The sequence below is a fragment of the Colletes latitarsis genome, unplaced genomic scaffold, assembly GCF_051014445.1.
Source record: "Colletes latitarsis isolate SP2378_abdomen unplaced genomic scaffold, iyColLati1 scaffold0006, whole genome shotgun sequence".
NCBI lineage: Eukaryota > Metazoa > Arthropoda > Insecta > Hymenoptera > Colletidae > Colletes > Colletes latitarsis.
In genome coordinates this window covers 34,375,333-34,385,542 of record NW_027488366.1, presented here as the reverse complement: position 1 = coordinate 34,385,542, position 10,210 = coordinate 34,375,333, and positions in this window count along the sequence as shown.

Below are 10,210 nucleotides of genomic sequence, written 5' to 3'. Positions count from 1 at the left end.
TTCGTGGCCAGGCTTAATCGACTGTCTCAGTGCGGTACCACATTGCTACGTGATACAAACCAGAAATGACTAGGATCTGGCCAACAAGAATGCGACAAATGCGATTGTATGAGCCTGATGAGGGCAAGTACCAGAGCTAACACAGACCTAACATGCGTTATCCTCTAAAATAGTGATCGAAACCAGGTTTTATCGACTCCTTCAGTGTGGTACCACATTACTACGTGATACAATCCAGAAAAGGACCAGGAACTGGCCAACAAGAATGCGAAATATGCGATTGCATGAGCCTGATGACGGCAAATCCCAGACCTAACCTAGACCTAACATGCGTCATCCTCTAAAATATTGATCGTGGCCAGGTTGAATTGACTGCTTCTGTGTGGTAGCACAATACTACGTGATTCAAGCCAGAAGAAGACCAGGATCTGTCCAAGAAGAATACGAAATATGCGATTGTATGAGCCAGATGAGTGCAAGTCCCAGACCTAACCCAGACCTAGCATGCGTTATCCTCTAAAATATTGATGGTGGCCAGGCTTAATTGACTGTTTCTGTGTGGTATCACAATACTACGTGATCCAAACCAGAAGAAGTCCAGGATCTGTCCAAGAAGAATACGAAATATGCGATTGTATGAGCCAGATGAGTGCAAGTCCCAGACCTAATCTAGACCTAACATGCGTTATCCTCTAAAATATTGACCGTGGCCAGGTTTAATTGACTGTTTCTGTGTGGTACCACAATACTACGTGATTCAAACCAGATGAAGACCAGGATCTGTCCAACAAGAATGCGAAATATGCGATTGTACGAGCCACATGGGTGCAACTCCCAGACCTAACCCAGACCTAGCATCCGTTATCCTCTAAAATATTGATCGAACCCAGGTTTAATCGACTCTTTCAGTGTGGTACCACATTACTACGTGATACAATCCAGAAAAGGACCAGGATCTGGCCAACAAGAATGCGAAATATGCGATTGCATGAGCCTGATGACGGCAAATCCCAGACCTAACCTAGTCCTAACATGCGTTATCCTCTAAAATATTGATCGAAACCAGGCTTAATCGACTGTTTTAGTGTGGTACCACATTGCTACGTGATACAAACCAGAAAAGGACTAGGATCTGGCCAACAAGAATGCGAGAAATGCGATTGTATGAGCCTGATGACGGCAAATCCCAGACCTAACCTAGTCCTAACATGCGTTATCCTCTAAAATATTGATCGAAACCAGGCTTAATCGACTGTTTTAGTGTGGTACCACATTGCTACGTGATACAAACCAGAAGAGGACTAGGATCTGGCCAACAAGAATGCGAGAAATGCGATTGTATGAGCCTGATGACGGCAAATCCCAGACCTAACCTAGTCCTAACATGCGTTATCCTCTAAAATATTGATCGAAACCAGGCTTAATCGACTGTTTTAGTGTGGTACCACATTACCACGTGATCCAAACCAGAAAAAACCCAGGACCTGTTGAACAAGTATGTGAAGAATGCGAAAGTATGAGTCTGATGAGGGCAAATCCCAGACCTAACCCAGACCTAACATGCGTTATCCTCTAAAATATTGATCGTGGCCAGGCTTAATTGACTGTTTCTGTGTGGTACCACAATACTACGTGATTCAAACCAGAAGAAGTCCAGGATCTGTTCATCAACTATGTGAAGATTGCGAAAGCATGAGTCTGATGAGGACAAATCCCAGACCTAACCTAGACCTAACATGCGTTATCCTCTAAAATATTGATCGTGGCCAGGTTTTATTGACTGTTTCAGTGTGGTACCTCATTACTACGTGATTCAAACCAGAAGAAGACCAGGATCTGTTTAACAAGTATGTGAACAACGCGAAGGTATGAGCCTGATGAGGGCAAATCCCAGACCTAACCTAGACCTAACATGCGTTATCCTCTAAAATATTGATCGTGGCCAGGTTTAATTGACTGTTTCTGTGTGGTACCACAATACTACGTGATTCAAACCAGCAGAAGACCAGGATCTGGGCAACAAGAATGTGAAATATCCGATTGTATGAGCCTGATGAGGGCAAATCCCAGATCTAACCTAGACCTAACATGCGTTATCCTCTAAAATATTGATCGAAACCAAGTTTAATCGACTGTTTCAGCGTGGTACCACATTACTACGTGATCCAAACCATACAAAGCCCAGGATCTGGCCAACAAGTATGCGAAATATACGAAAGTATGAGCCTGTTGAGAGCAAATTCCAGACCTGACCTAGACCTAACATGCGTTCTGCTATAAAATATTGATCGTGGCCAGGTTTTATTGACTGTTTCAGTGTGGTACCTCATTACTACGTGATTCAAACCAGAAGAAGACCAGGATCTGTTTAACAAGTATGTGAAGAACGCGAAGGTATGAGCCTGATGAGGGCAAATCCCAGACCTAACCCAGACCTAGCACGCGTTATCCTGTAAAATATTTATCGAAACCAGGTTTAATCGACTCTTTCAGTGTGGTACCACATTACTACGTGATACAATCCAGAAAAGCACCAGGAACTGGCCAACAAGAATGCGAAATTTGCGATTGCATGAGCCTGATGACGGCAAACACCAGACCTAACCCAGACCTAGCATGCGTTATCCTCCAAAATATTGACCGTGGCCAGGTTTAATTGACTGTTTTATGTGTAGTACCGCATTACTACGTGATTCAAATCAGAAGAAGTCCAGGATCTGTTCAACAAGTATGTGAAGAACGCGAAGGTATGAGCCTGATGCGGGCAAATCCCAGACCTAACCCAGACCTAGCACGCGTTATCCTCTAAAATATTGATCGTGGCCAGGCTTAATCGACTGTTTCAGTGTGGTACCACATTACCACCTTATCCAAACCAGAAAAAACCCAGGATCTGTTCAACAAGTATGTGAACAACGCGAAGGTATGAGCCTGATGAGGGCAAATCCCAGACCTAACCTAGACCTAACATGCGTTATCCTCTAAAATATTGATCGTGGCCAGGTTTAATTGACTGTTTCTGTGTGGTACCACAATACTACGTGATTCAAACCAGAAGAAGTCCAGGATATGTTCATCAACTATGTGAAGAATGCGAAAGTATGAGTCTGATGAGGGCAAATCCCAGAGCTAACCTAGACCTAACATGGGTCATCCTCTAAAATATTGATCGAAACCAGGTTTAATCGACACTCTCAGTGTGGTACCACATTACTACGTGATTCAAACCAGGAAAGGACGAGGATCTGGCCAACAAGTATGCGAAATATGCGATTGCATGAGCCTGATGAGGGCAAATCCCAGACCTAACCCAGACCTAACATGCGTTACCCTCTAAAATATTGATCGTGGCCAGGTTTTATTGACTGTTTCAGTGTGGTACCACATTACTACGTGGTCCAAACCAGAAAAAACCAACGATCTGGTCTACAAGTGTGCGAAATATACGAAAGTATGAGCCTGAAGAGAGCATATTCCAGACCTAACCTAGACTTAACATGCGTTATCCTCTAAAATATTGGTCGAAACCGAGTTTTATCGACTGTTTCAGTGTGGTACCACATTAGTACGTGATACAATCCAGAAAAGGAACAGGATCTGGCCAACAAGAATGCGAGAAATGCGAAAGTATGAGCCTGATGAGGGCAAGTACCAGAGCTAACACAGACCTAACATGCGTTATCCTCTAAAATATTGATCGAAACCAGGTTTAATCGACACTTTCAGTGAGGTACCACATTACTACGTGATACAATCCAGAAAAGGACCAGGAACTGGCCAACAAGAATGCGAAATATGCGATTGCATGAGCCTGATGACGGCAAATCCCAGACCTAATCTAGACCTAACATGCGTTATCCTGTAAAATATTGATCGTGGCCAGGTTGAATTGACTGCTTCTGTGTGGTAGCACAATACTACGTGATTCAAGCCAGAAGAAGACCAGGATCTGTCCAAGAAGAATACGAAATATGCGATTGTATGAGCCAGATGAGTGCAAGTCCCAGACCTAACCCAGACCTAGCATGCGTTATCCTCTAAAATATTGATGGTGGCCAGGCTTAATTGACTGTTTCTGTGTGGTATCACAATACTACGTGATTCAAACCAGAAGAAGTCCAGGATCTGACCAAGAAGAATACGAAATATGCGATTGTATGAGCCAGATGGGTGCAAATCCCAGACCTAACCTAGACCTAACATGCGTTATCCTCTAAAATATTGATCGTGGCCAGGTTTAATTGACTGTTTCTGTGTGGTACCACAATACTTCGTGTTTCAAACCAGAAGAAGACCAGGATCTGGCCTACAAGAATGTGAAACATGCGATTGTATGAGCCTGATGAGGGCAAATCCCAGACCTAACCTAGACCTAACATGCGTTATCCTCTAAAATATTGATCGAAACCAGGTTTAATCGACTCTTTCAGTGTGGTACCATATTACTACGTGATACAATCCAGAAAAGGACCAGGATCTGGCCAACAAGAATGCGAAACATGCGATTGCATGAGCCTGATGACGGCAAATCCCAGACCTAACCTAGTCCTAACATGCGTTATCCTCTAAAATATTGATCGAAACCAGGCTTAATCGACTGTTTTAGTGTGGTACCACATTACTACGTGATCCAAACCAGAAAAAACCCAGGACCTGTTGAACAAGTATGTGAAGAATGCGAAAGTATGAGTCTGATGAGGGCAAATCCCAGACCTAACCCAGACCTAACATGCGTTATCCTCTAAAATATTGATCGTGGCCAGGCTTAATTGACTGTTTCTGTGTGGTACCACAATACTACGTGATTCAAACCAGAAGAAGACCAGGATCTGTTTAAGAAGTATGTGAAGATTGCAAAAGCATGAGTCTGATGAGGACAAATTCCAGACCTAACCTAGACCTAACATGCGTTATCCTCTAAAATATTGATCGTGGCCAGGTTTAATTGACTGTTTCTGTGTGCTACCACAATACTACGTGATTCAAACCAGCAGAAGACCAGGATCTGGGCAACAAGAATGTGAAGAATGCGAAAGTATGATTCTGATGAGGGCAAATCCCAGACCTAACCTAGACCTAACATGCGTTATCCTCTAAAATATTGATCGAAACCAGGTTTAATCGACTGTTTCAGCGTGGTACCACATTACTACGTGATCCAAACCATACAAAGCCCAGGATCTGGCCAACAAGTATGCGAAATATACGAAAGTATGAGCCTGTTGAGAGCAAACTCCAGACCTGACCTAGACCTAACATGCGTTCTGCTATAAAATATTGATCGTGGCCAGGTTTTATTGACTGTTTCAGTGTGGTACCTCATTACTACGTGATTCAAACCAGAACAAGACCAGGATCGGTTTAACAAGTATGTGAAGAACGCGAAGGTATGAGCCTGATGAGGGCAAATCCCAGTCCTAACCTAGACCTAACATGCGTTATCCTCTAAAATATTGATCGTGGCCAGGCTTAATTGACTGTTTCTGTGTGGTACCTCATTACTACGTGATTCAAACCAGAAGAAGACCAGGATCTGATTAACAAGTATGTGAAGAATGAGAAAGTATGATTCTGATGAGGGCAAATCCCAGACCTAACCTAGACCTAACATGCGTTATCCTCTAAAATATTGATCGAAACCAGGTTTAATCGACTGTTTCAGTGTGGTACCACATTACTACGTGATACAATCCAGAAAAGGACCAGGAACTGGCCAACGAGAATGCGAAATATGCGATTGCATGAGCCTGATGACGGCAAATCCCAGACCTAATCTAGACCTAACATGCGTTATCCTCTAAAATATTGACCGTGGCCAGGTTTAATTGACTGTTTCTGTGTGGTACCACAATACTACGTGATTCAAACCAGATGAAGACCAGGATCTGTCCAACAAGAATGCGAAATATGCGATTGTACGAGCCACATGGGTGCAACTCCCAGACCTAACCCAGACCTAGCATCCGTTATCCTCTAAAATATTGATCGAACCCAGGTTTAATCGACTCTTTCAGTGTGGTACCACATTACTACGTGATACAATCCAGAAAAGGACCAGGATCTGGCCAACAAGAATGCGAAATATGCGATTGCATTAGCCTGATGACGGCAAATCCCAGACCTAACCTAGTCCTAACATGCGTTATCCTCTAAAATATTGATCGAAACCAGGCTTAATCGACTGTTTTAGTGTGGTACCACATTGCTACGTGATACAAACCAGAAAAGGACTAGGATCTGGCCAACAAGAATGCGATTGTATGAGCCTGATGAGGGCAAGTACCAGAGCTAACACAGACCTAACATGCGTTATCCTCTAAAATAGTGATCGAAACCAGGTTTAATCGACTCTTTCAGTGTGGTACCATATTACTACGTGATACAATCCAGAAAAGGACCAGGATCTGGCCAACAAGAATGCGAAATATGCGATTGCATGAGCCTGATGACGGCAAATCCCAGACCTAACCTAGTCCTAACATGCGTTATCCTCTAAAATATTGATCGAAACCAGGCTTAATCGACTGTTTTAGTGTGGTACCACATTACCACGTGATCCAAACCAGAAAAAACCCAGGACCTGTTGAACAAGTATGTGAAGAATGCGAAAGTATGAGTCTGATGAGGGCAAATCCCAGACCTAACCCAGACCTAACATGCGTTATCCTCTAAAATATTGATCGTGGCCAGGCTTAATTGACTGTTTCTGTGTGGTACCACAATACTACGTGATTCAAACCAGAAGAAGTCCAGGATCTGTTCATCAACTATGTGAAGATTGCGAAAGCATGAGTCTGATGAGGACAAATCCCAGACCTAACCTAGACCTAACATGCGTTATCCTCTAAAATATTGATCGTGGCCAGGTTTTATTGACTGTTTCAGTGTGGTACCTCATTACTACGTGATTCAAACCAGAAGAAGACCAGGATCTGTTTAACAAGTATGTGAACAACGCGAAGGTATGAGCCTGATGAGGGCAAATCCCAGACCTAACCTAGACCTAACATGCGTTATCCTCTAAAATATTGATCGTGGCCAGGTTTAATTGACTGTTTCTGTGTGGTACCACAATACTACGTGATTCAAACCAGCAGAAGACCAGGATCTGGGCAACAAGAATGTGAAATATCCGATTGTATGAGCCTGATGAGGGCAAATCCCAGATCTAACCTAGACCTAACATGCGTTATCCTCTAAAATATTGATCGAAACCAAGTTTAATCGACTGTTTCAGCGTGGTACCACATTACTACGTGATCCAAACCATACAAAGCCCAGGATCTGGCCAACAAGTATGCGAAATATACGAAAGTATGAGCCTGTTGAGAGCAAATTCCAGACCTGACCTAGACCTAACATGCGTTCTGCTATAAAATATTGATCGTGGCCAGGTTTTATTGACTGTTTCAGTGTGGTACCTCATTACTACGTGATTCAAACCAGAAGAAGACCAGGATCTGTTTAACAAGTATGTGAAGAACGCGAAGGTATGAGCCTGATGAGGGCAAATCCCAGACCTAACCCAGACCTAGCACGCGTTATCCTGTAAAATATTTATCGAAACCAGGTTTAATCGACTCTTTCAGTGTGGTACCACATTACTACGTGATACAATCCAGAAAAGCACCCGGAACTGGCCAACAAGAATGCGAAATTTGCGATTGCATGAGCCTGATGACGGCAAACACCAGACCTAACCCAGACCTAGCATGCGTTATCCTCCAAAATATTGACCGTGGCCAGGTTTAATTGACTGTTTTATGTGTAGTACCGCATTACTACGTGATTCAAATCAGAAGAAGTCCAGGATCTGTTCAACAAGTATGTGAAGAACGCGAAGGTATGAGCCTGATGCGGGCAAATCCCAGACCTAACCCAGACCTAGCACGCGTTATCCTCTAAAATATTGATCGTGGCCAGGCTTAATCGACTGTTTCAGTGTGGTACCACATTACCACCTTATCCAAACCAGAAAAAACCCAGGATCTGTTCAACAAGTAGGTGAAGAATGCGAAAGTATGAGCCTAATGAGGGCAAGTCCCAGACCAAACCCGGACCTAGCATGCGTTATCCTCTAAAATATTGATCGTGGCCAGGTTTAATTGACTGTTTCTGTGTGGTACCACAATACTACGTGATTCAAACCAGAAGAAGACCAGGAACTGGCCAACAAGAATGTGAAATATGCGATTGTATGAGCCCGATGGGGGCAAATACCAGAGCTAACCTAGACCTAACATGGGTTATCCTCTAAAATATTGATCGTGGCCAGGTTTAATTGACTGTTTCTGTGTGGTACCACAATACTACGTGATTCAAACCAGAAGAAGTCCAGGATATGTTCATCAACTATGTGAAGAATGCGAAAGTATGAGTCTGATGAGGGCAAATCCCAGAGCTAACCTAGACCTAACATGGGTCATCCTCTAAAATATTGATCGAAACCAGGTTTAATCGACACTCTCAGTGTGGTACCACATTACTACGTGATACAATCCAGAAAAGGATCAGGAACTGGCCAACAAGTGTGCGAAATATACGAAAGCATGAGCCTGAAGAGAGCATATTCCAGACCTAACCTAGACTTAACATGCGTTATCCTCTAAAATATTGGTCGAAACCGAGTTTTATCGACTGTTTCAGTGTGGTACCACATTAGTACGTGATACAATCCAGAAAAGGAACAGGATCTGGCCAACAAGAATGCGAGAAATGCGAAAGTATGAGCCTGTTGAGGGCAAGTACCAGAGCTAACACAGACCTAACATGCGTTATCCTCTAAAATATTGATCGAAACCAGGTTTAATCGACACTTTCAGTGAGGTACCACATTACTACGTGATACAATCCAGAGAAGGACCAGGAACTGGCCAACAAGAATGCGAAATATGCGATTGCATGAGCCTGATGACGGCAAATCCCAGACCTAACCTAGACCTAACATGCGTTATCCTGTAAAATATTGATCGTGGCCAGGTTGAATTGACTGCTTCTGTGTGGTAGCACAATACTACGTGATTCAAGCCAGAAGAAGACCAGGATCTGTCCAAGAAAAATACGAAATATGCGATTGTATGAGCCAGATGAGTGCAAGTCCCAGACCTAACCCAGACCTAGCATGCGTTATCCTCTAAAATATTGATGGTGGCCAGGCTTAATTGACTGTTTCTGTGTGGTATCACAATACTACGTGATTCAAACCAGAAGAAGTCCAGGATCTGACCAAGAAGAATACGAAATATGCGATTGTATGAGCCAGATGGGTGCAAATCCCAGACCTAACCTAGACCTAACATGCGTTATCCTCTAAAATATTGATCGTGGCCAGGTTTAATTGACTGTTTCTGTGTGGTACCACAATACTTCGTGTTTCAAACCAGAAGAAGACCAGGATCTGGCCTACAAGAATGTGAAACATGCGATTGTATGAGCCTGATGAGGGCAAATCCCAGACCTAACCTAGACCTAACATGCGTTATCCTCTAAAATATTGATCGAAACCAGGTTTAATCGACTCTTTCAGTGTGGTACCATATTACTACGTGATACAATCCAGAAAAGGACCAGGATCTGGCCAACAAGAATGCGAAACATGCGATTGCATGAGCCTGATGACGGCAAATCCCAGACCTAACCTAGTCCTAACATGCGTTATCCTCTAAAATATTGATCGAAACCAGGCTTAATCGACTGTTTTAGTGTGGTACCACATTACTACGTGATCCAAACCAGAAAAAACCCAGGTCCTGTTGAACAAGTATGTGAAGAATGCGAAAGTATGAGTCTGATGAGGGCAAATCCCAGACCTAACCCAGACCTAACATGCGTTATCCTCTAAAATATTGATCGTGGCCAGGCTTAATTGACTGTTTCTGTGTGGTACCACAATACTACGTGATTCAAACCAGAAGAAGACCAGGATCTGTTTAAGAAGTATGTGAAGATTGCAAAAGCATGAGTCTGATGAGGACAAATTCCAGACCTAACCTAGACCTAACATGCGTTATCCTCTAAAATATTGATCGTGGCCAGGTTTAATTGACTGTTTCTGTGTGCTACCACAATACTACGTGATTCAAACCAGCAGAAGACCAGGATCTGGGCAACAAGAATGTGAAGAATGCGAAAGTATGATTCTGATGAGGGCAAATCCCAGACCTAACCTAGACCTAACATGCGTTATCCTCTAAAATATTGATCGAAACCA